The sequence below is a fragment of the Nelumbo nucifera genome, chromosome 4, assembly GCF_055504915.1.
Source record: "Nelumbo nucifera cultivar China Antique chromosome 4, China Antique-T2T, whole genome shotgun sequence".
Taxonomy (NCBI): domain Eukaryota; kingdom Viridiplantae; phylum Streptophyta; class Magnoliopsida; order Proteales; family Nelumbonaceae; genus Nelumbo; species Nelumbo nucifera.
In genome coordinates, this window is record NC_142652.1 from 65,586,843 (window position 1) to 65,614,682 (window position 27,840).

The 27,840-nt window shown below is 35.7% G+C and overlaps 1 pseudogene; it reads left to right on the forward strand.

The window, feature by feature from the left end:
• The first annotated feature begins 497 nt into the window (after positions 1-497).
• LOC104590326 (uncharacterized) lies at positions 498-24,319 on the forward strand (annotated as a pseudogene).
• The last annotated feature ends 3,521 nt before the right edge of the window (positions 24,320-27,840 follow it).

Consider the following 27,840-nt stretch of genomic DNA (forward strand, 5'->3'; position numbering starts at 1 on the left):
ACTAATGTTGGTAGATAAGTTGAATTTGCTACCATAAAGCATCCTAAACCATACAAATTGCAATGACTGAATGAATGTGGAAAAGTGAGGGTAACCAAGCAAGTTCTGATTTCCTTTTCAATTGGAAATTATGAGGATGAGGTTCTATGTGATGTGGAACCAATGCATGTTGGTCATATATTGCTTGGCCGACCATGGCAGTTTGATGGGAAGGTTACACATGATGGGTATAAAAACCGTTATTCTTTTATAATGAATAATCGAATTATTGTACTAACCCCTCTCAAACCTTTGTAAGTTTATGAAGATCAGATTAGGATAGCAAGAGAGTGCAAAATGAGAGAAGAACAAAAGTGTAAGCAATAGGAAAGGAAAAAAAAGAAAGTGAACAAGCAAAAGCAAAGAGAGCAAGTGAAACCGAGAGGAAAAGTGCAAGTGGAAAGAATGAGGCCGAGAGGAAAGTTGGGGAGAAAAGTGTACAAAAAGGAGAGTAAAGCATGGGAATGAGTGAGAAAAATGAGGTTAAGAGTGTCACGATTGCAAGGCAGCAACTACACGTACTTATGTACAAGGATGTTTATTTTTCGACTAATGACCCAAACCCCTCTTTGCCTAGTGTTGTTGCGTCTTTATTGCAGGAGTTTGAGGACCTATTTCCCGAGGAGATTCCCCATGGATTACCTCCCTTAAGAGGTATTGAGCATCAAATAGACTTCATACCCGGTTCCACCATACCAAATCGACCTGCTTATAGAGCTAATCCCGAGGAAACAAAGGAAATACAAAGGCAAGTGGATGAGTTGGTGTAAAAGGGTTTTGTAAGGGAGAGTCTTAGCCCATGTTCGGTTCCTGTCGTCTTAGTCCCAAAAAAAGATGGAACATGGCGTATGTGTGTGGACTGCCGAACCATTAACAAAATAACAGTTAAGTATAGACATCCTATCCCTAGATTAGATGATATTCTTGATGAATTGCATGGCTTTTGTTTGTTTTCTAAAATTGATTTAAAGAATGACTATTATCAAATTCGCATGTAAAAGGGAGATGAATGGAAGACAGTATTTAAAGCTAAATATGGATTGTATGAGTGGTTAGTAATGCCTTTTGGTTTAACTAATGCACCTAGTACATTAATGAGGTTATTGAATCATGTCTTGCATGCTTTCATAGGGAAATTTGTGGTAATTTACTTTGATGATATTTTAGTTTATAGCAAAAATTTGGATGAACATGTGAAACACTTGCATGCTGTTTTTAGTGCGATAAGAGAGCATCAATTGTATGCTAAACTCTTGTTTTCTACTAATGCACATCCTCAAACGGATGGTCAAACTGATGTAGTTAATAGGACATTCACTACTTTGTTGCGTGCTATCATTCAAAAGAACTTAAGGCAGTGGGAGAAGTGTTTTTCACATATTGAGTTTGCATATAAAAGGTTTGTTCATTCTATTACTTCTTTTTCACCTTTTGAAGTTGTTTATGGATTTAATTCTTTAACTCCTGTGTATATTTTACTGTTGCTTACTAATGAACATGCTAATCTTGATGGTAAGAAAAAGGCAGCTTTTGTGAAGGATTTACATGCCAAGGTTCGGGCTAACATTGAAAGGAAGAGTGAGCAATATGCTAAGCAAGCTAATAAGGGGCGTTTGAAGGTTGTTTTTGAACCTAGAGATTAGGTTTGGGTGTACATGCATAAGGAGAGGTTTCCCACACAAAGGAAATTAAAATTGCAGCAAAGAGGAGATGGACCTTTTCAAGTCTTGGAAATAATCAATGATAACGCCTACAAGCTAGATTTGCCAAGCAACTATGGTAATGTTAGTGCGACTTTCGAGGAGGGTGGGAATAATGAACATTTTTAATGTTGCTGATTTATCTTTGTTTGATGTAGGTGATTCGAGGACGAATCCTTTCGAGGAGGGAGGGAATAATGGAGATCGAGGTACTGGCCAAATGGCTCAAGCTAATATTCCCAAATATTCTCAAGATCCTTTGTAAGGAATCGGTGGTCCAATGACTAAGGCAAGGACAAAGAGGATGAAAGAGGCTTTACAAGGCTTAATCATGGAAGTGCATGACAAAGAGACTGTTCTAGAAGATTGTAAAACTGTTCTAAAAGTTTCCAAAACTCCACTAAGGATAATCACCTATCTTTATGTGCAAAACGATGTACAAGACTTAGATCTTGAAAATCAAAGTTTGGAATCCATGACATAAGACCAAGGCGCATGGACATGATAAGAAAAGGCCCAATTTGCATGCTAAGATGTATTGATGGACTTGGCGCATGGACATGATAAGAAAATGCCCAATCCGCATGCTAAGATGTATTGATGGGCATGTTTTGTCTTGTTTTGTTTTACTTTGACTTTTCTATGCTTAGTTGTCATTAGTTGTAGTCTTTTAAAGGATTTCTATTTCAAAGCAGATTTGTTTCCTAAACTAAAGGGATCCTCATTAGTTAGGAGTTTCCTTATAAGATAATGATGTTTACATGCCTATATAAAGGCCACAACTATGTAAAACGAAAATCAATCAATGATATAGAGGTATTTTTAGCAAGCTTAGCTTTGCATTCTTGTGTTTTTGGCATAATACAATTTCTTGACTTATCAAGGGAGTGATCAACCTTTGTGGTGTCTTCAAGATTAGATTATTTAAGGTCTTAGATTCCTTAAGGTTCTAATCTGATCAATTACAACTTGTTTTCTAGTTTCTGGGTGTGCATAACAACTTGATTCAAGAGTTCTTAGAGCGGGTCGTCTAGTGGGTTTTTATCAGCATCTTAAAACAATTCACCCAATAGAATCCGTTACAACAGAGCACTAACCAAACCCAACATGGCCAACCCAAATTGGAACCAAAACAACCTTGGAATGTCGGCTGAATCTATCACTCTGTAACCGATATAAGAGATGCTTAGGATGAAATAATCCACTTTTTGTAAAAAAATACAAGTAAAGCTATCGATACCTTGCTAAAGGATGCCAACAAAGAAAACCGTAGCTAAAATCAATCCAAACAATCCAATACTATCAAAACTGACCTAATCTATCAAGTCAAAGCTAAACTAAAGTCAACCCAGCTGAAACAAAATGCAGACATTTTTAGATTACTCACTTTCTAACAATCCAATCTGGATGCAAATGAGTCCAACTAAACGTAGATAATACCATCTGGTAGAGATCGAATATAGCTAAGGTTAATGAAACCCATTCTTCCAAATCCCGTGAAACTGAGTCTAGCCAAACCTTGGTAGAAACAATTACATATTATGCAAAACTAACCAAGCTGTAGCGAACCAATCAACCATCAATAAAATCTATACCTACTAATAGAGCTTCTTAGCACAATAAACTCCCATTATTAATAGAAATGAACTCAGCATACCTAGATAAATTTTGAAATCAACTCAACTCCGTTATAAAATAAAATCAGACCTACTCACAAGAAAATAAAACCAATAAATGTAGATCAATCCAAACAGTCCCGTCTATACAATCTAAAACAATTCAAAGGAGAAACTTGACATAACGAATTTAACCCACAAGAACAGAGCTTATTTCAACTCTAATCACACTATTCAATTTAACCCACAAGAAGGAAGCCATGAAACAAAACCATAGCTTAAATCAATTCAAACAATCCAAGACTATCCAAACCAACATAATCTATCAAGTCAAATCTAAACTAAAGTCAATGCAGCTGAAACAAGAAATGGACAATTTTTGATTATTCACTTTTTAACCATCCAATCCTAATGCAAATGAATTTTACTAAACATAGATAAAACCATCTGGTAGAGATCGAATATAGCTAAGGCTACTGAAACTCATTCTTCAAAATCCCGTGAAACTGAGCCTTGCCAAACCTAGGTAGAAGCAACTACACATTATCCAAAACTAACCAAATAGTGGCGAACTAGTTAACCATCAATTAAATCTATACCCACTAACAAAATATACTAGAACAATAAACTCCCCTTACTAATAGAAACGAACCCAACATACCTTGATATAGTAGGAAATCAACTCAACTCCTTTCAAAAATAAAAGCAAACATACTCATAGGAAAATAACACCAATAAACGTAGATCAATGCAAACAGTCCCGTCTAAACAATCTAAAACAATTCAATGGAGAAACTTCGCTTAAGTAATTTAACCCACAAGAATAGAGCTTATTACAAATCTAACCACACAATCCTCACTTAAACAAACCCATAATAACTTATACCATAGGCCAGATAAACTCACAATGCTAAGTTAAACAAAACCAAATTATTTAGAGAAGCTAGGAAATCAACTCAACTCCATCTGAGAAGTAAACTTGACCTACTCAAATCAAAATGTAGCCAATAAACATTAACCAATCCAAACAAACCCATTTAACTAAGACAAACCAAGTGTATTACACCCCTAAAGTCAATATTTTAACTGAGTCAAACTTTTCATATCTCTCAAGATAAGCTAAATCCACTCACTCAGACATATAAGTGCCAAACAAAACCTATAGGAACAAATTCAAGCTACTCAACTCTAGCTGCGTAAACGTCCATTTGCAAAACGAACTCACCTATACTTCAAAAGTTCAAAAAAGAAGTTTTTGTATTTCATAGCCACAAATATTCGTAGCACTTACAATTTCATATGCAGAAAAGTTTTTGAAAACCCCAACGGGTAACACATTACACTATTAGTTCCAAACAATAAATTACGACCACTCTCAGCATCTCGAAACAATCCACCAAATAGAATCCGTTACAACAAAGAACCCACCAAACCTAATGTAGCCAACCCAAATTGGAACCAACACAATCACGCAATGTTGGCCGAACCTATCATTCTATAACCAGTATAACAGATGACTAGGAAGAAATAATATACTTTATTTAAAAATTCTATCCAAAGCTATTGATACATTGCTAGAATGATGCCATCAAAGAAAACTGTAGCTGAAATCAATCCAAACAATCCAAGACTATCCAAACCAACCTAATCTATCAAGTCAAAGCTAAACTAAAGTCAATGCAGCCGAAACAAGATGCGAACAATTTTCGATTACTCACTTTCTAACCATTCAATCCTAATGCAAATGAATCTTATTATACATAGATAAAACCATCTGGTAATGATCGGATATAGGTAAAATTAATGAAACCCATTCTTCCAAATCCTGTGAAACTGAGTCTAGACAAACCTAGGTAGAAGCAACTACATATTATCCAAAACTAACCAAGCCGTAGCGGACCAATCAACCATCAATAAAATCTATACCCACTAATAGAGATTCTTAGCACAATAAACTCCCATTACTTACAGAAATGAACCCGACATACCTAGATAAATTTTGAAATCAACTCAACTCCTTTATAAAATAAAACAAGACCTACTCACAGGAAAATAAAACCAATAAATGTAGATCCATCCAAACAGTTCCTTATAGAAATTTGGATTAATCAATTTAACCAACAAGAACAGAGCTTATTACAACTCTAATCACACAATTCTCACTTAAACTAACCCATTATAGCTTATACCATGGACCGAATAATCTCATAATTCTAAGTTAAACAAAACCAACATATTTAGAGAAGCTTGGAAATCAACACAACTCCCTCAAAAATTGAAACCTGACCTACTTAAATCAAAACAAAGCCAATAAACAACGACCAATCCAAAGAAACCCATTCAGACAACGTAAAAAATCTCGAAGAGAAAACTTGACATAAATTACTTCGACCAAAAAAAAAACCAAGCGTATTACACCCTAAGGTGAATATTTTAACTTAGACGAACACTTCATATCTCCCTAGATAAGCTAAAACCACTCATTCAGACTTATAAGTGCTAAACACAATCTATAGGAACAAATTCAAGCTAATCAACTCTCGCTACGTAAACGTCCATTTGCAAAACGAACTAACCTATACTTCAAAAGTTCAAAAAAGAAATTTTTGTATTTCATAGCCAAAAATAATTATTACACTTACAATTTCATATGCAGAAAAGTCTTCAAAAACCTCAATGGGTAACACATTATACTATTAGTGCCAAATAATAAACTACGACCACTCTCAGCATCTCAAAACAATCCACCAAATAGAATCCGATACAACAGAGCACTAACCAAACCCAATGTGGCCAACTCAAATTGGAACCAACATAACCATGCAATGTCGGCCGAATCAACACAACCATTATCCAAAACTAACCAAGACATGGCAAACCAATCAACTATCAATCAAATCTATACCCTCTAATAAAGATTATTAGCACAATAAACACCCCTTACAAATAGAAACGAACCCGACATACCTAGATTAAAGTAGGAAATCAACTTAACTCCTTTATAAAATAAAACCAAACCTACTCACAAGAAAATAAAACCAACAAACGTAGATCAATCCAAACATTCCCATCTAAACAATCTAAAACAAATTAAAGGAGAAACTTGACTTATTCAATTTAACCCACAAGAACAGAGCTTGTTACAACTATAATCACACTATTCTCACTTAAAACAAACCCATTATAACTTATAGCATAGGCCGAATAATCTCACAATTCTAAGTTAAACAAAACCAACATATTTAGAGAAGCTAGGAAATCAACTCAACAGAATAAAAAAAATGAAACTTGACCTACTCAAATCAAAACAAAGCCAATAAACAACGACCAATCCAAACAAACCCATTTAAACTACGTAAAAAAACTCAGAGAGAATACTTGACATAAATCACTTCAACCAACAAGGACCAAGCGTATCCACTCACTCAGACTTATAAGTGCCAAACAGAATCTATAGGAACATATTCAAGCTAATCCACTCTAGCTGTGCAAACGTCCTTGTGCCAAACGAACTCACCTACACTTCTAAAGATCAAAACAGAAGTTTTCATATTTCATAGCCACGAATATTCATAGCACTTACAATTTCATATGCATGAAAGTCTTCGAAAACCTTAACAGATAGCACCTTACACTATTAGTGCCAAACTATAAACTGCGATCAATCTCGGCATCTTAAGACAATCCACCCAATAAAATCTGTTACAGCAGAGCACCAACCAAACCCAACGTGGCCAACCCAAATTGCAACCAGCACAACCATGCAACGTTGGCCGAATCTATCATTCTGTAACTGATATATAAGAAGCTTAGGAAGAAATAATCCACTTTATTTAAGAAATCCAACCAGTGCAATCGATACTTTGCTAGGAGGATGCCATCAAAGAAAACCGTAGTTGAAATCAATCAAAACAATCTAAGACTATTCAAACCGACCTAATCTATCAAGTCAAAGCTAAACTAAAGTCAACCAAACTGAAACAAGAAGCAGACAATTTTAGATTAATCACTTTCTAACAATCCAATCATGATGCAAGTGAATCTAACTCAACATAGATAAAACCATTTGGTAGAGATCGAATATAGCTAAGGTTAATCAAACCCATTCTTCCAAATCCCATGAAACTAAGTCTAGAGAAACCTAGGTAGAAGCAAGTATACATTATCCAAATCTAACCAAGCCGTGGTGAACCAATCAACCATCAATCAAATCTATACCCACCAACAGAGCTTATTAGTTAAACAAACTCCCCTTACTAACAGAAATGAACACGGCATACCTAGATAAATTAGAAAATCAACTCAACTCCTTTATAAAATAAAACTAGAACTACTCGCAAGAAAATAAAACCAATAAACATAGATCAATCCTAATAGTCCCGTCTAAACAATTCAAAGGAGAAACTTGACTAAATCAATTTGACCCACAAGAACAGAGCTTATTACAACTCTTATCTCACAATTCTAACAATCCAATGATGATGCTATTAGATAGTGTATGCCCTTAGCTCCAATCAGCATAATGTACATTATGACATTTTTTGTAAATGAATAAAGTACATATTTGATTCATGTTATTGTGGTGTGTTTCTATGTAATACCCTTAAACTTACGCATATGAGATTCGTGTTAGTTTAGAATCTTTACAGCCGTTGGATAGATCTAGGAAGATTTATCCTGCCAAGTCTCACATTGATGTGTTGCAAAGTTGGTTGGGTTGACTTGTCTCAGCTACCAGGGTGAGACCTAAGGTGCATGCAGTATGGGTTTTCTTGAAACCCTGAACCAGACCAAAATTCTAGTAGTGCCCTGGACCTTGGAGATAAATAGGCAAAATTGGAATGTTACACCTGACCCCTAAACTTGATTATGATACTGCACTCTCTACTCTCTGATGGAAACCTGAACTATTGGTAGTGGATTTCAAATTTGTTTGAAATTTGGTTTTGCAAAATATATTTATATATAGAGATATACTTATATATATTATGGTTTCAAATGGTTTGCAAAAGGTTTTAATTCCCAGGATCCATGCGAGTAGAGAGTGCAGCACTGTACTTTGCAGCTGTGGGAGATGTCCTTTATTGTCGGGCAGTGTTTGATCATTAAGGGTTGAGAGGTTAAGTGTAAGACTATTGAGGGTTATACCTAATGGGATAATCTTGCATCTACCCACAGTCCTTGGGTCTTCATAAGATGGCTGGACCCAAGGGCCATTTAGTGTAAATGTTGGGCCCATTAAGAGCCCATGGTGATGGACTTAGGGGTCCATTGTATTCAACAGCGAATTCGGCCAGGCCTTGTAACAGAGGTTGTGTTGAACCCATGTACCTGATGTGTAGATCAATGTTAGGGTCCCACACCATACAAAGAGAGTCAAGCTAGCCAGCGTTAAAAGGAAGTGAGCCTGAAAGCTTAATGAGCCTAAATGCCCATTTCGAACGGGGTTAAATGGATTAATTAAATAACTACAAATTTGGGTTTGGATCAGCAGATAAGGATAAGCGGATAACTCTTATTCAATTAAAGAGTCTAGATCCAAATAAAGATTTGGATCAAGAAACTCCTAATTTGATTTGGAATAAGCTGATTTTTGAACTACAAATAAGATATGGAAATACCCTTATCACTTAAAGAGTCCAGATAAAAATAAAGATTTAGATAAGGAAACTCCTAATCAGATTAAGAGGTTGTCTCTTTAAGGTTATAAATAGAGAGCTGGGCGGACTTGAAAAAGACACCAAATACAACCCAGAGAGAAGTCAACTCAGTAAGACTGATCTTGCCTTCAGTTCTTTTTCTTCTTGCTCTTGCCATCCCACCTTGTTCGATCTCTAGTTGTTGGATCTGACCAAGATTTGATCTTGATATTGTTTCTTGCTAGAAAAAATAATTTTGAAATTGTGCTCACTACCCCATTTGGTTCTTGTTAAAGAATCAAGTTCTTGGTGAAGAACTACCTACTGATCCTGCCTCACCCTAAGCTATGTCATCTTTAGTGGAGGGAGGATTTGGTACACTCTTTGGGCGTGAACACCTACGTTGGGAAGTGCTTTTTGCGTGGATTCTGTATCAGGTATATCCCTCCCTAATCTTGGTTTCAGATTTGTTCTGGTTTGGTTACAAGAATGAATATTGAAATTGCAGTTTTCTAAATTGGGAATAGGATTCACAGATGGGAGTAAAGAAAATTTTTAAATTTTGCCCAACCTTCTTGCATGGTTCGGCCATCCATGTGATGGATCTCCCATCCCTTCAGATGCAAATGAATCTAACTCAACATAGATAAAACCATCTGGTAGAGATCGAATATAGCTAAGGTTAATCATATCCATTCTTCCAAATCCCATGAAACTAACTCTAGCCAAATCTATACCCACTAACAAAGCTTATTAGCTAAATAAACTCCCCTTACTAACAGAAACGAGCCTGGCATACTTAGATAAAGAGGGAAATCAACTCAACTCATTTATAAAATAAAACCAGACATACTCGCAAGCCATTATAAATTATACCACAAGCTGGATAATCTCATAATTTTAAATCAACTCAACTCCCCTTACTAACAGAAACTTGACTTAATCAATTTAACCCACAAGAACATAGCTTATTACATATCTAATCACACTATTCTCACCTAAACAAACCCATTATAACTTATACCACAAGCCGGATAATCTCACAATTTTAAATTAAACAATACCAACACATTTAGAGAAGCTGGGAAATCAACTCAACTCCATCAAAAATTGAAACCTAACACAGTCAAATCAAAACAAAGCCAATAGACAACAACCAATCCAAGCAAACCCATTTAAACAACGTAAAAAAAGTCGGGGAGAAAACTTGACATAAATCACTTCAACAAGAACCAAGCGTATAACACCCCTAAAGTCAATATTTTCACTTAGACGAACCCTTCATATCTTCCTAGATAGGCTAAATCCACTTACTCTGACTTATAAGTGCCAAATAGACCCTATAGGAATAGATTCAAGCTAACACACTCTGGCTGCGTAAACGTCCTTGTAAAAAACGAACTCACCTACACTTCCAAAGATCAAAAAAGAAGTTTTTCTGTTTCATAGGCACAAATATTCATTGCACTTACAATTTAATATTCATAAATGTCTTCGAAAACCCAAACAGATAACACATTATACTATCAATGCCAAACTAAAAACTGCGATCACACTCAGCATCGTAAAACAATCCACCCAATAGAATCCGTTACAACATAGCACTAGCCAAACCCAATGTGAACAACCCAAAATGGAGCCAACACAACCATGCAATGTTGGCCGAATCTATCATTCCGTAATCAATATATTAGAAGCCTAGGAAAAAATAATCCACTTTATTTAAAAAGTCCAACCAGAGCTATCGGTACCTTGCTAGAATGATGCCATCAAAGAAAACCATAGCTGAAATCAATCCAAACAATCCAAGATAAACCAAACCGACCTAATCTATCAAGTCAAAGCTAAACTAAAGTCAACCCAGCCGAAATAAGATGCGGACAATTTCAGATTATTCACTTTCTAACCATCCAATTATGGTCCAAATGAATCCAAATCAACATAGATAAAACCATTTGGAGGAGATCGAAGATAGCTAAGGTTAATCCAACCCATTCTTCGAAATCCCATGAAACTATGCCTTGGTAAACCTAGGTAGAAGCAACTACACATTATCCAAAACAAACCAAGCCGTGGCAAACCAATCAACTATCAATCAAATCTATAGCCTCTAATAAAGCTTATTAGCACAATAAACTCCCCTTAATAACAGAAACAAAATTAAAGAAGGAAATCAACTGAACTCCTTTATAAAATAAAACCAGACCTACTCTCTGGAAAATAAAACCAATAAATGTAGATCAATCCAAATATTCTAATAACACCATTCTAACATAAACAAACCCCCGATAATGTATACCACAGGCTGGATAATCTCGCAATTCTAAGTTAAACAAAACCAACATATTTAGAGAAGCTGAGAAATCCACTCAAACTCCATCAAAAAGTGAAAATCATACAAAAATTGAAACAATGCAAATAAACACGATCAATGCCAATAAAGCCATTTAAACAACGTAAAAAAACACAGAGAGAAAACTTGACAAAAATCACATCAACCAACAAGTACCGAGCGTATTACCTCCCTAAAGTCACTATTTTCATGTAGACAAACCCTTTATATCTCTGTAGATAAGCTATATCCATTCACTCAGACTCATAAGTAAGAAACAAAACAAATAGGAATCGATTCAAGCTAATCCACTCTGGCCATGTAAACGTCCTTGTGCCAAACCAACTGACTTATACTTTTAAGGATAAAAAAAGAAGTTTTCGTATTTCATAGCGAAATACTCATTGCACTAACATTTTCATAATAAAAAAAGTCTTCAAAAACCCTAATGAGTAAAACATTAAACTATTAGTGCCAAACTATAAATTGCGATCTGTCTCAGCATCTTAAAACAATCCACCAAGTAGAGTCTGTTACAACAGAGCAATAACCAAAGCCAAAATGGCCATGCCAAATTGGAACCAATACAACCATGCAATGTTGTTTGAAACTACCTTTCCATAACCGATATAACCGAAGCATTGGAAGAAATAATCCACTTTATTTTAAAAATCCAACCAAAGCTGTCGATATCTTGCCAGAACAATGCTATCAAAGAAAACCGTAGCTGAAATCAATCCAAATAATCCAAGACTATCCAAACCGACCTAACATTTCATGTCAGAGCTAAACTAAAGTCAACCCACCTGAAATAAGATGCTAACAATTTTAGATTATTCACTTTCTAACCAACCAACTCTGATGCAAATGAATCAAACTCAACATAGGGAGAAACCATCTGGTAGAGATCGAATATGGCTAAGCTTAATCGAACCCATTCTTCCAAATCTGATGAAACTGACTCAACCCAAAAATAGGTAGAAGCAACTACACATTATCCAAAACTAACAAAGCTAGGATGAACCAATCAAACACCAATCAAATCTATACCCAGTAACAAAGCTTATTAGCACAACAAAATCTCCTTACTAATAGAAACAAAACCGGCATTCCTAAATAAAGTAGGAAATCAACTCAACTACTTTATAAAATAAATCCAGACCAGCTTACGGGAAAATAAAACCAATAAATGTAGATCAATCCAAATAGTCCGGTCTAAGCAATCTAAAACAATACAAACCAGAAACTTGACTTAATCAATTTAACCCAAAAGAACAGATCTTATTACAACTCTAATCACACTATTCTTAGTTAAACAAACCCACTATAACAAATACCATAGGCTGGATAATCCTGGAATTCTAAGTTAAACAAAACCAACATATTTAGAGAAGCTGGGAAATCCACTCAAATCCATCAAAAAGTGAAAATCCTACTAAAATCAACACAAAGCAAATAAACAACGAGCAATCCAAACAAACCCACTTAAACAACGTAAAAAGACACAGAGAGAAAACTTGACAAAAATCACATCAACCAACAAGTACCGAGCGTATTACCCCACTAAAGTCACTATTTTCATATAGACGAACCTTAATATCTCTGTTGATAAGCTAATTCCAATCACTCAGACTCATAAGTGACAAACATAACCTATAGGAACCGATTAAAGCTAATACACTCAACCCATGTAAACGTCCTTGTGCCAAACCAAATGAACTTTACTTTTGACGATCAAAAACAAAGTTTTTGTATTTAATAGCCAAATATTCATAGCACTAACAATTTCATAATCGAAAAAGTCTTTGAAAACTCTAATGAATAAAACATTAAACTATTGGTGCCAGACTGTAATATGTGATCACTCTCAACATCTTAAAACAATGCACCCAATAGAGTTTGTTACAACAGAGCACTAACCAAAGCCAAAATGACCAACCCAAATTTGAACCAACACAAAAATGCAATGTCGGCCGAAACTATCATTCCATATCAGATATAATAGAAGCATAGAAAGAAATAATCCACTTTATTTAAAAAATCTAACCAAGGCTATCGATAGATTGCCAAAATGATGCTATGAAAGAAAATCAAAGTTGAAATCAATCCAAACAATCCAAGACTATCCAAACCAACCCAATCTATCAAGTCGAAGCTAGAATAAAGTCAACCCAAACAAGACAAGATGCGAACAATTTTAGATTATACACTTTCTAACCAACCAATCCAGATGCAAATGAATCCAACTCAACATATGGAAAGCCATCTTGAAGAGATCGAATATAGCTATGCTTAATCAAATCCATTCTTCCAAATCCAGTGAAACTGACTCTAGCCAAACCTAGGTAGAGACAACAACACATTATATAAAACTAACCAAGTGGTGGTGAACCAACCAATCATCAATCAAATCTATACCCACTAACAAAGCTTATTAGCACAGTAAAATCCCCTTACTAACTGAAATGAATGTAGCATACCTAAATAAACTAGGAAATCAACACAACTCCTTTGTAAAATAAAACTAGAACTACTCATACCAAAATAAAACAATTTAACGTGAATCAATCCAAAGAGTCCTGTCTAAACAATCTAAAACAATACAAATAAGAAACTTGACTTAATCAATTTAACCGACAAGAATAAAGCTTATTACAACTCTAATCACACAATTCTAAAATAAACAAACCCACTATAACTTATACCATAGACCTGATAATCTTGCAATTCTAAGTTAAACAAAACCTGATCAACACAAATCAAAACAAAGAAAATAAACAATGACCAATCCCAACAAACCCATTTAAACAACGTAAAAAAACACAGAGAGAAAACTTGAGATAAATCACATCAACCAACAAGTACAAAAAGTATTACCCCACCAAAGTCACTATTTTCACTTTGGCGAACATTTTATATCTTTCGAAAAAAGCTATAGGCGACAATTTATAAATGCCAAACAGAACCTATAGGAACCAATTCAAGCTAATCCACTCTGGCCATTTAATGTCCTTGTGCCAAACAAACTAATCTATACTTTTAAGGATAAACAAAGAAGTTTTCGTATTTCATTGCCAAATATTCATAGCACTAACAATTTCATAATTAGAAATGTCTTCAAAAATCCTAACAAATAACACATTAATCTATTAGTGCCAAACTATAAACTGCGATCACTCTCAGGATCTTAAAACAATCCACCCAATAGAGTCTGTTACAACAAGGCACTAGCCAAAGCCAACGTGACCAACCCAAATTGTAACCAACACAACCATGTGATGTTGGCCGAAACTATCATTCCGTAACCAGTATAGCAGAAGCATAGGAAGAAATAATCTACTTCATTTAAAAAATCCAACCAAAGCTATCGATAAGTTGCCAGAATAATGCCATCAAAGAAAACTCTAGCTGAAATCAATCCAAACAATCCAAGACAATCCAAAACAAGATGCGAACAATTTTATATTATTCACTTTCTAACCAACCAATCCTGATGCAAATGAATCCAACTCAACATAGAGAAAACCATTTGGTAGAGATAGAATAGCTAAGCTTAATCAAACCCATTCTTCCAAATCCTGTGAAACCGAGTCTCGCCAAACCTAGGTAGAACTACACATTATCCAAAACTAACCAAGCCGTGGCGAACCAATCAAACATCATTCAAATGTACACCCACTAACAAAGCTTATTAGTACAATAAAATCCCCTTACTAACAGAAACGAACCCGGCATACCAAAATAAATTAGGAAATCAACTCAACTACTTTATAAAATAAAACAAGACCCACTCACAAGAAAATAAAACCAATAAACGTAGAACAATCGAAATAGTTCCGTCTAAACAATCTAAAACAACACAAAGAAGAAACTTGACTTAATCAATTAAACCCACAAGAACAAAGCTTATTACAACTCTAATTACACTATTCACAATTAAACAAACCCACTATAACTTATACCATAGGCCGGATAATCTTGCAATTCTAAGTTAAACAAAACCAACATATTTAGAGAAGCTGAGAAATCAACTCAACTCCATAAAAAATTGAAACTTGGCCTACTTAAATCAAAACAAAGCAAATAAACAACGACCAATGCAAACAAACCCATTTAAACAACGAAAAAAAAACACAATGGGAAAACTTGTCATAAATCACATCAACCAACAAGTACCGAGTGTATTACCCCCCTAAAGTCACTATTTTATCCTAGACGAACCCAATATATCTCTCTAGAAAAGTGCCAAACAAAACCTATAGGAACCGGTTCAAGCTAGTTCACTCGGGCTGTGTAAACGTCATTGTGTAAAACCAACTCACCTATGTTTTTTAAGATATAAAAAGAAGTTTTCGTATTTCATAGCCAAATATTCATAGCACTTATAATTTCATAATCAGAAAAATCTTTGAAAACCCTAACGAATAACACATTAAACTTTTAGTGCCAAACTATAAACTGCGATCACTGTCAGCATCTTAAAACAATCCACCCAATAAACTCTTCAACAACAGAACAATATCAAAGCCAACATGGCCAACCCAAATTGGAACCAACATAACCATGTGATGTCGGCCGAAACTATCATTCCGAAACCGATATAATAGAAGCATAGGAAGAAATAATCGACTTTATTTAAAAAATCAACCAACGCTATCGATAGCTTGCCAGAACAATAACATCAAAGAAAAATGTAGCTGAAATCTATCTAAACAATCCAAGACTTTCCAAACCGACCATATCTATCATGTCAAAGCTAAACTAAAGTCAACCCACCTGAAACAAGATGCGGACAATTTTAGATTGTTCACTTTCTAACCAATCAACCTTGATGCAAATGAATCAAACTCAACATAGAGAAAACCATCTGATCGAGATCGAATATAGTTAAGCTTAATCAAACCCATTGTTCCAAATCCTGTGAAACTGAGTCTAATCAAATCTACGTAGAAACAACTACAAATTATCCAAAACTAACAAAGCCATGGTGAACCAATCAAACATCAATCAAATCTATACCCACTAAAAATAAGATCCACTTACAAACAGAATTGAACCCAACATAGCTAAATAAAGTAGGAAATCATCTCAACTCCTTTATAAAATAAAACTAGACCTACTCACAGGAAAATAAAACCAATAGACATAGATCAATCCAAACAGTCCGGTCTAAACAATCCAAAGCAATACAAAGAAGAAACTTGACTTAATCAATTTAATCCAGAAGAACAAAGTTTATTACAACACTAATCACACTATTCTCAATTAAACAAACCCACTATAACTTATACCACATGTTGGATAATCTTGCAATTCTAAGTTAAACTAAACCAACATATTTAGAGAAGCTGGGAAATCAACCCAACTCCCTCAAAAAGTGAAACCGGACCTACTCAAATCAAAACAAAGCAAATAAACAACGACTAATCCAAACAACCCATTTAAACAACGAAAAAAAACACAGAGAGAAAACTTGACAAAAATCACATCAACCAACAAGTACCGGGCATATTACCCCCCTAAAGTCACTATTTTCACTTAGACGAACCCTTTATATCTCTCTAGATAAGCTAAATCCACTCATTCAGACTTATAAGTGCCAAACAGAACCTATAGGAACCGATTCAAGCTAGTCCATTCGGGCTGTGTAAATATCCTTGTGCGAAACCAACTCACCTATGCTTTTAAAGATCAAAAAAGAAGTTTTCGTATTTCATAGCCAAATATTCATAGCACTTATAATTTCATAATTAGAAAAGTCTTTGAATACCCTAACGAATAACACATTAAACTATTAGTGCCAAACTATAAACTGCGATCACTCTCAGCATCTTAAAACAATGCACCCAATAGATTCTGTTACAATAGAGCAACAACCAAAGCCAACATGGCCAACCCAAATTGGAACCAACACAACCATGCGATGTCACCAAAACAATCATTCCGTAACCGATATAACAAATGCATAGGAAGAAATTAATCCATTTTATTTAGAAAATCCAACCAAAGCTATCGACAGCTTACCAGAACGATGCCATCAGAGAAAATTGTAGCTAAAATCAATCCAAACAATCCAAGACTATCCAAGCCGACCTAATGTATCATGTCAAAGCTAAACTAATGTCAACCCACCCGATACAAGATGTGGACAATTTTAGATTATTCACTTTCTAATGAACCAACCTTGATGCAAATGAATCAAACTCAACATAGAGAAAACCATCTGGTAGAGATCGAACATAGTTAAGCTTAATCAAACCCATTCTTCCAAATCCTTTGAAACTGAGTCCAGACAAACCTAGGTAGAAGCAACTAGATTTTGTCCAAAACTAACCAAGCCATGGTGAACCAATCGAACATCAGTCAAATCTATACCCACTAACAAAGCTTATTAACACAATAAAATCTGCTTACTATCAGAAACTAACCCGACATACCTAAATAAAGTAGAAAGTCAACACAACTCCTTTATAAAATAAAACTAAAGCTACTCGCAGGAAAATAAAACCAATAAACGTAGATCTATCCAAACAGTCTCGTCTAAACAATAAAAAACAATACAAAGAAGAAACTTGACTTAATCAATTCAGACCTCATGAACATGGCTTATTACAACTCTAATCACACAATTCTCAATTAAACAAACCCAGTATAACTTCTATCACAGGCCAGATAATCTCACAATTCTAAGTTAAACAAAACCAACATATTTAAAGAAGCTAGGAAATCAATTCATCTCCAACAAAAAGTGAAACCTGACCTACTCAAAACAAAACAAAGCAAATAAACAATGACTGATCCAAACAAACTCATTTAAACAACTTAAAAAAATTTAGAGAGAAACTTGACATAAATCACATCAACCAACAAGTGCCGAGCGTATTAGCCCATAAAGTCGCTATTTTCACATAGACGAACCCTTTATATCTCTGCAGATAAGCTAAATCCACTCACTCAGAATTATAAGTGCCATATAGAACCTATAGGAAACAATTCAAGCTAATCCACTCTGGCCATTTAAACGTCCTTCTGCCAAACCAACTAACCTATACTTTTAAGGATGAAAAAATATGTTTTCGTATTTCATTGTCAAATATTCATAGCATTAATACTTTCATAATCAGAAAAGTCTTTGAAAGCCCTAACGAATAACACAGTAAACTATTAGTGCCAAACTATAAACTGTGATCACTCTCAGCATCTTAAAACAATCTAGAAGATTCTAAGTCTGTTCTAGAAGTGTCCAAAGCTTCAATAAAGATAATCACCTATCTTTATGTGCAAGACGATGAACAAGGCTTGGATCTTGAAAAACAAGCTTGGAATCCATGACATAAAATGTATTGATGGGCTTGGCGCATGGACATGATAAGAAAAAACCCAATTTGCATGCTAAGATGTATTAATGGGCTTGATGGGCTTGTTGGGCTTATTTTGTCTTGTTTTGGTTTACTTTGACTTTTGTATGCTTAGTTGTCATTAATTGTAGTCTTTTAGAAGGATTTCTATTTCAAAGCAGATTTGCTTTCCTAAATTAAAGGGATCATCATTAGTTAGGAGTTTCCTTATAAGATTAGGAGTTTCTTTGTAAGATAATGATGTTTACATGCCTATATAAATGCCACAACTATGTAGCACGAAAATCAATCAATAATATAGAGGTATTTTCAGCAAACTTAGCTTTGCCTTTTTGTGTTCTTGGTAGATTACAATATCTTGACTTATCATGGGAGTGATCAACCTTTGTGGCGTCTTCAAGATTGGATTCTTTAAGGACTTAGTTTCCTTAAGGTTCTAATATGATAAAAAACAACTTGTTTTCTAGATTCTGGGTGCGCATAACAACTTGATTCAAGAGTTTCTAGAGCAGGTCATGTAGTGGGTTCTTATCAATTGGTATCAGAGCCTTGGTTCTAGAAACAGGTTATTTATCCTTTACTTATATTTGTTTTGTGTTTTCTTTGATCTTTGCGCGTTTTTTGTGTTGTCCTTGCATAGTTTCTTTGAATTCTTCCATTTGACTTCTTTGTGTTTTTGAGTAGAGTCAATTCTGTTTTGTGAGTTTAGTTTGGCAAAAACAAAAAAAAAAGAAAGACAGAAAAGAACATCCAACTCAAAAAAAAAGAGAGAGACAGAAAAGAACATCCAATTCAAAAAAAAAAAAAAAAACAGAGAAAAAAGAGAGAAAGAGAGAGAAAAGAACATCCAATTCGAATAAAAAAAAGGAGGAGGAGTTAGATTGTTGATCTGATTTTCTTTTCATTTTCCCAACATGAATGGGATTTCTTGAATTGCAAGATCATATTTCCTTTTTTTTTGGGTTTGACTAGTTGACTAACAATCCTTTTTTTGAGTTGGGATTTATTTTCCATAAACAGCTATCTTACTATATTCATTATTACTAATCCTTATCAAATAAGGATTCTTGTGTCTAAATTAATTTAATTTCGTGCTCCATATCTTAGTGATTTTTTTTTGCATGTCTTTTGCTTCCTTTTGAAGTTTTCTTATTTTTTTGGCTCCTATAATTGATTTTTTCCTTCCTTATTTCTACCGTTTGCCTCAACTAAGCTTTTAATGTTCTGATTTGGGATTTGCCACCATCTAACCGATTGCTCCTTGAGATTTGTTGATCTGATTCTGTTAAGAACATAAAGGGGGCTGGCCTGAGTGGAAAAAAAATGCAAAAAGAGGTGAGATCGTGATAACCATCTGATTTGAGTGCAAACACGTGAGGGAGTGTCTGAGGAACAAAAAAAAAAAAAGAGAAGCAAAGAGAGGTGAGGAACAAAATTCTTTTATTTCCACCGAGTTTTTGCAGGTTATAACCATGAGTATTGAAGGAGAACCACAATAGATTGACATGAAATTATTCATAAGGGCTGTTAATGAACAATTTAGAAAGTTGAATGCGAGGCTGGATGATTTGCAATCCCCATCTATTTCTAAGTCCACTAGAAGACGTGTGTTTGAAGAAGAGGAAGATGATTCAGATTTGGAGGAATCAAGTTCTAGATGAGGCAAGAAGGCTATTTCCAAAAGAGATAGCAATTTGGGCAGCATAAAGATGAAGATTCCGACTTTTCAAGGAAAGAATGATCTCGAACTATATTTGGAGTGGGAAAGAAGGGTTGAGCACGTATTTGATTGCCATGATTACTCTGAGGAGAAGAAAGTGAAACTAGTAGCCGTGAAGTTCACAGATAATGCAAGCATATGGTGGGATCAATTGGTGATCAATAGGCGTAGGAATGGAGAGAGGCCAATTCGGTCATGGGAAGAGATGAAATTGGTAATGCGCAAGAGATTTATACCTGACCATTACTATAGAGATTTGCAAGAAAATTGCAGGGGCTGGTTCAAGGTTTCATGAGTGTAGAGGACTATTACAAAGAGATGGGGATAGCCATGATTAGAGCAAATATAGAGGAGGACCGAGAAGCAACAATGGCTAGATTTATTGGCGGCCTGAACAAGAAGATTGCTGATGTGGTTGATTTACAACACTATGTGGAGATGGAGGAGCTGTTGCACAAAGCCATTAAAGTGGAGAAGCAAATCAAATTAAAAGGGTTCAGATCTGGTTCTTCATGGAAACCTAATTGGAAGGACAACAAAGCTACCTCAAAAACAAAAGAGGAAGCAAAGCAAAAGGATTCAGTTGTTGTTCATAAAGGTAAAATTGAAACTAAAACTTTTTCTAAGTCACAGGATGTTAAGTGTTTTAGGTGCCAAGGATTTAGGCATATTGCTTCTCAATGCCCAAACAAAAGAGTTATGATTGTGTTGGAGAATGGGGAAATAGAAAGTACTAGCTCAAGTGAGGATGATATGCCACCATTGGAGGATTGTTCTAATGTTGAAGTTGCAGAACCCATTCATGATGATTTGCTGGTTACAAAGAGAGCCCTAAGTATACAACCTAAGGATGATGGTGATGAGGAGTAATGTGAGCATATTTTTCACACAAGATGCCATGTGAAGGATAAAGTATGTACTATGATTATTGATAGTGGAAGTTGTACCAATGTTGCTAGTACGTTGTTGGTAGATAAGCTGAATTTGCATACCATAAAACATCCTAAACCGTACAAATTGCAATGACTGAATGAATGTGGAGAAGAGAGGGTAATTAAGTAAGTTCTGGTTTCCTTTTCAATTGGCAAGTATAAGGATGAGGTTTTATGTGATGTGGCACCAATGCATGCAGGTCATATATTACTTGGCCGACCATGGCAGTGATAGGAAGGTTATACATGATGGGTATAAAAACCGTTATTCTTTTGTAATGAATAACCAAATTATTGTACTAACCCCTCTCAAACCTTTTGCAAGATTATGAAGATCAGATTAGGATAGCAAGAGTGTCCAAAATGAGAGAAGAACAAAAGTGTGAGCGAGAGGAAAAGAAAAAGAAAGAAAGTGAACAAGCAAAAGCAAAGAGAGCAAGTGAGACTGAGAGGAAAGGGGCAAGTGGAAAGAGTGAGGCTGAGAGGAAAATTGGGGAGAAAAGTGTACAAAAAGGAGAGTAAAGCAAGGGAATGAGTGAAAAAAATGAGGTTAAGAGTGTCATGATTGCAAGGTAGCAACTACATGTACTTATGTACAAGGATGTTTACTTTTCTACTAATGACCCAAACCCCTCTTTGCCTAGTGTTATTGTGTTTTTATTGCAGGAGTTTGAAGACCTATTTCCCGAGGAGATTCCCCATGGATTACCTCCCTTAAGAGGTATTGAGCATCAAATAGACTTCATACCCAGTTCCACCATACCAAATCAACCTGCTTATAGAGCTAATCCCGAGGAAACAAAGGAGATACAAAGGCAAGTGGATGAGTTGGTGCAAAAGGGTTTTGTAAGGGAGAGTCTTACCCATATTCGGTTCCTGTCATCTTAGTACCAAAGAAAGATGGAACATGGCATATGTGTGTGGACTGCCGAGCCATTAACAAAATAACAGTTAAGTATAGACATCCTATCCCTAGATTAGATGATATTCTTGATGAATTGCATGGCTCTTGTTTGTTTTCTAAAATTGATTTAAAAAATGGCTATTATCAAATTCGCATGAAAGAGGGGGATGAATGGAAAAACTAAATATGGATTGTATGAGTGGTTAGTAATGCCTTTTGGTTTAACTAATGCACCTAGTACATTCATGAGGTTAAAGAATCATGTCTTGCGTGCTTTCATAGGGAAATTTATGGTAGTTTACTTTGATGATATTTTATTTTATAGCAAAAATTTGGATGAACATGTGAAACACTTGCATGCTGTTTTTAGTGTGTTTAGAGAGCACCAATTGTATGCTAATCTTAAAAAGTGCACATTTTGCATGGAGTCGGTTGTGTTTCTTCGATTTGTTGTTAGTTCGCAAAGTATTAGTGTTGATGAAGAGAAGGTAAAGGCAATAAGGAACTGGCCTACACCTAAGAATGCGAATGAGGTAAGAAGTTTTCATGGTTTAGCAAGTTTTTATCGAAGATTTGTTAAGGATTTTAGTTCTATTGCTGCACCTTTGAATGAACTTGTTAAAAATAATGTTGTTTTTAAGTGGGATGAAGTGCATGATCGAGCTTTTGAAATTTTGAAGGATAAGCTAACTAATGCACCTTTGTTGTGTTATTTTGATAAAGCTTTTGAGGTAGAATGTGATGCATCTGGAATTGGAATAGGGGCTGTTTTGATGCAAGATTCCAAACCAATTGCTTATTTTAGTGAAAAGCTAAGTGGGGCAGCCTTAAATTATCCTACTTATGACAAGGAACTTTATGCATTAGTGAGGACTCTTCAAACATGGCAGCATTACTTGTGGCCAAGGGAATTCATCATTCATTCTGATCATGAGAGCTTAAAGTTCTTGAAATCTCAAGGTAAGCTTAATAAAAGGCATGCTAAGTGGCTAGAGTTCATAGAAATGTTTCCTTATGTGATCAGATACAAGCATGGAAAGGAAAATGTTGTTACTGATGCATTATTTAGGAGGTACGCATTACTTACATCTTTGCAAACTAAGTTGGTTTTGAATTGCTTAAGGACTTGTATGCTAATGATCTTGATTTCGGCCAAGTATGGAATGCATGTTATAAGTGTGTGTTTAATGATTTCTATAGGCATGAAAGATTTCTGTTTAAGAAAGATAAATTGTGTGTGCCTAATTGTTCTATTTGTGAGTAATTTGTTAGAGAAACTCATGGAGGAGGTTTGATGGGGCATTTTGGTGTACAAAAGACTTTAAATATATTGCGTGAACATTTTTATTGGCCTACTATGAAGCATGATGTACAATCTGTTTGTGATAAGTGCATTACGTGTAGGCAAGCAAAATCTAAAGTTAAACCGCATGGCTTGTATACTCTTTACTAGTGCCTAACCAACCCTGGATTGATATTTCTATGGATTTTGTTTTAGGGTTACCAAGGTCTCAAAGTAGTAAGGACAGTATAGTTGTTGTTGTTGATCGATTTAGCAAAATGGCTCATTTCATTACCTGTTCTAAAACCAATGATGCAACACATATTGCCGACTTGTTCTTTAAATAAGTTGTTCGTTTGCATGGTTTTCCTAAGACAATTGTTAGTGATAGAGATGGACATTTTCAAGTCTTGGAAAGAATCAATGATAACGCCTACAAGCTAGATTTGCCAAGCAACTATGGTAATGTTAGTGCGACTTTTAATGTTGCTGATTTATCTTTGTTTGATGTAAGTGATTTGAGGACGAATCCTTTTGAGGAGGGAGGGAATAATGGAGATCGAGGTGCTGACCAAATGGCTCAAGCTAATATTCCCAAATATTCTCAAGATTCTTTGCAAGGAATTGGTGGACCAATGACTAGCGCAAGAACAAAGAGGATGAAAAAGGCTTTACAAGGCTTAATCATGAAAGTGCATGACAAAGAAGCTGTTCTAGAAGATTCTAAGACTGTTCTAGAAGTGTCCAAAGCTTCACCAAAGATAATCACCTATCTTTATGTGCAAGACAATGAGTAAAACTTGGATCTTGAAGAACAAGCTTGGAATCTATGACATAAGATGTATTGATGGGCTTGGCGCATGGACATGATAAGAAAAAGTCCAATTCGCATACGAAGATGTATTGATGGTCTTGATGAGTTTGTTGGGCTTGTTTTGTCTTGTTTTGGTTTACTTTGACTTTTGTATGCTTAGTTGTCATTAGTTGTAGTCTTTTAGAAGGATTTCTATTTCAAAGCAGATTTGCTTTCCTAAATTAAAGGGATCATCATTAGTTAGGAGTTTCCTTATAAGATTAGGAGTTTCTTTATAAGATAATGATGTTTAAATGCCTATATAAATGCCAGAACTATGTAACACGAAAATCAATCAATAATATAGAGGTATTTTCAGCAAGCTTAGATTTGCCTTCTTGTGTTCTTGGTAGAATACAATATCTTGACTTATCAATGGAGTGATTAACCTTTGTGGCGTCTTCAAGATTGAATTCTTTAAGGACTTAGTTTCCTTAAGGTTCTAATCTAATAAAAAATAGCTTGTTTTCTAGATTTTGGGTGTGCATAACAACTTGATTCAAGAGTTCCTAGAGCAAGTCGTCTAGTGGGTTCTTATCACCATTGGTCTCCATTAAGTCACGGGATCCTCCTCAGTGGTCGTGGCTTCCACTAAGTAACTATCCTGATCATAGCCGAAACAAATTGGAGGCTTGAAAACCCGGGTAGATCTTCTAGGTTGATCATTAACTGGAGCTTGTGAAACATCTCCCACTACCCCTGAGCTCTCTTCATCAAGAACAATTCCATGATGATGATTGTTCAAGATGTAATCATCTTCCAAAAAATGGGCATTTTGACTATAGAACACCTTCTGTTCTCCTGGGTCATAGAATAAGTAACCCACAGAGCCTTTGTGGTAGCCTATGAATAGGCAATAACTAGTCTTGGATTTCAATTTGTCCACACTCGTTCTTTTATCATGTGTCGAACAACCCCAAATCTTCAAGTGTCTTACACTTGGTTTCTTATCGGTCGAAAGCTCATGGGGATTCTTCAGAATTAATTTGGTTGGAACCCAGTTCAACACCTATATCATAGTCTATAATGCGTAACCCCAAAAGGATGTGGGTAACTTTGAGTGTATGAGAAGTGATCAGACCATATCCAATAAAGTCCAGTTCCTCCTCTCCGACACACCGTTTAGTTGTGGTGTAGCAGGAAGAGCTAGTTGTGATACTATCCCATTGTCCTTTAAGTAGTCATTGAATTCGTCAGAGAGATACTCGCCATCTCGATCTGATTGAAGGGTTTTAGTTTTTCTCCCTAATTACTTCTCGACTTCTTGTCTGAACTCTTTGAACTTTTCAAAGGATTCAGATTTGTCTCATTAGGTACACGTAACCATACCGTGAGTAACCATCGGTAAATGTATGAAATATATGTGCTGGTTACGTGTCCTAGCACTCATGAGACCACATACATCAGTATGTATAAGGTCAAGCATGCCTGTACATCTTTCAGACTTACCGTTAAATGGTCATTTCGTCATCTTACCCTGAAGGCATGGTTCACAGGTTAGAAGATCTTCTACAGTTAGAGAATCCAAAGGACCATCCTTTACTAACCTTGTGATACGATCTATGTCGATGTGGCTAAGTCGGTAATGCCACATGCACGTGGGATTAACTGTATCACGGGTTCTTTTCTTGGGGATATCATCCAACGTAGTTTCAGTTATGTTAGTATCCAGAGAAGGATAGAGAACATAGAGACCATTCTCAAGTTCTCTGCATGCGAGGAATTTGTTATTTCTTTTGATAGTAATCATATTACTAAAGAGAACAGAATATCCATGCGCACATAGTTTTGAAACAGAAATCAAATTTCTTCTCAAATTCTGTACATAAAGACAATCTTTTAGTACAATGATTCATTCTCTGAAAATTAACTCTACAGTTCCTATGGATGTAACTACAACACTTGTAGAAGTCTCCAAGTAAAGAGTCAGTTCTCCGTCACTCAGTCTTTCTACTTATCCTGAACCCCTACAGTGAGTTACACGCATTAGTCGAAGTCCCGAAGTCAATACACTAGGAAGAAGAAGTTACTAACAAATTGGTTTGTATGACATAGGATTCAAAATTACCTTGTTTCTTGGATTCCAGGTATTAAAGACAGTTTCTCTTCCAGTGGCCGCTTGTTTGCAGAAGAGACAAGCATCTGATGCTTTGTCCTTCCTTTGCCTTTTGGACTTAGTAGCTTTCTTTTGAGGCTTTTTCTTAGCCTTCGTCTTCTTCTTGCCCAATTTACCAGTTTCAACAAGCATGGCAATGGGCTCATCCTTCTTGATCAGTTCCTCAGCCCTCTACAACATATTGTTGAGTTCCTAGATGCTAACATTTGGTTTGTACATGTTGTAGTTCATGATGAACTGATTGAAGGAAGGAGGCAAAGAATTTAGGATGACGTCCACCTTAGTGACATGGTCAAGCCCGGATCCAAGAGCCTCAAGTTCATTGATCCCATCATCTTAAGACAATGGTCATGAACTTGCTGGTTCTTGGGCATCTGCATGGTCATTAACTGTTTCAAGACCTTCTATTGAGTAGAACGATTCTACTCGTCATACATCATCCTCAAATTGTACAATATATCCTTGGACAATTCGATCTGATCGAACTATCACTGTATCGGATTGTCTAAGGATGCAATAATGTAGTAGGGGCAAGGGAATTTTTCTCTTCCCATTCCTAGTAGTCCATCCTACGGGCCTCAGAAGCCCTATCACCCAAACATTCTAGGGCAGGGTTTTTAGCTACATTGTCCAACTTTTCTGATGTCAGGACCAGCATAAGGTTATGGTACCAATCAACGTAGTTTGGGCCCTTATTAAGTTTGTTGTCGTCTAACAATTTAGCGAATTGTCTGTTTGGCATTTTTGATAAAAAGCAAATTTTAGTCCACAACCTTATTTGATTCATGTTATCTACATAGATATGCTTTTAATCTAAGTTCCATTTCCATTTATTCATCTCCGAGATTTCCCTCCTATCTCAATGACGGAGACTACGAATTATGTCTCTGGAAATGTGGAAAATCACATAGGGTGCATGGAGCCAACTGTTTCAGCTGTATAACCCTCCAACCTTTCTGTGAAGGATCATATCCACTCATCTTATGAGCTTTCCCTTTGGCCTCTGTCAGACAAGGTTCATTGCCATTTTAGGTTAAACCTTTATGTCCAATGAGTGCTCACCCATCATATTTGTAAATGCCAAGGTACCATGAGAGAGTCTTCCATTTTAGGATAGGCCCCTCCCACATCGGTCTATGATGCCCCTATCATCTTATGGAACATTCCAACAGATCCAACAGCAAATGGATAGCCCAATTTTATGGTGCGTTTCCTCTTTACTGAAGGACCCATGTTCATGCCAATGATGGAAGGCCTTTAGAGAGTTCATCATATGAATCTCCCTATAACATGCACTCATATTTCAGGAGAGAATGGAATATTACGCCCTAGTTTAATTTAGGTCAAAC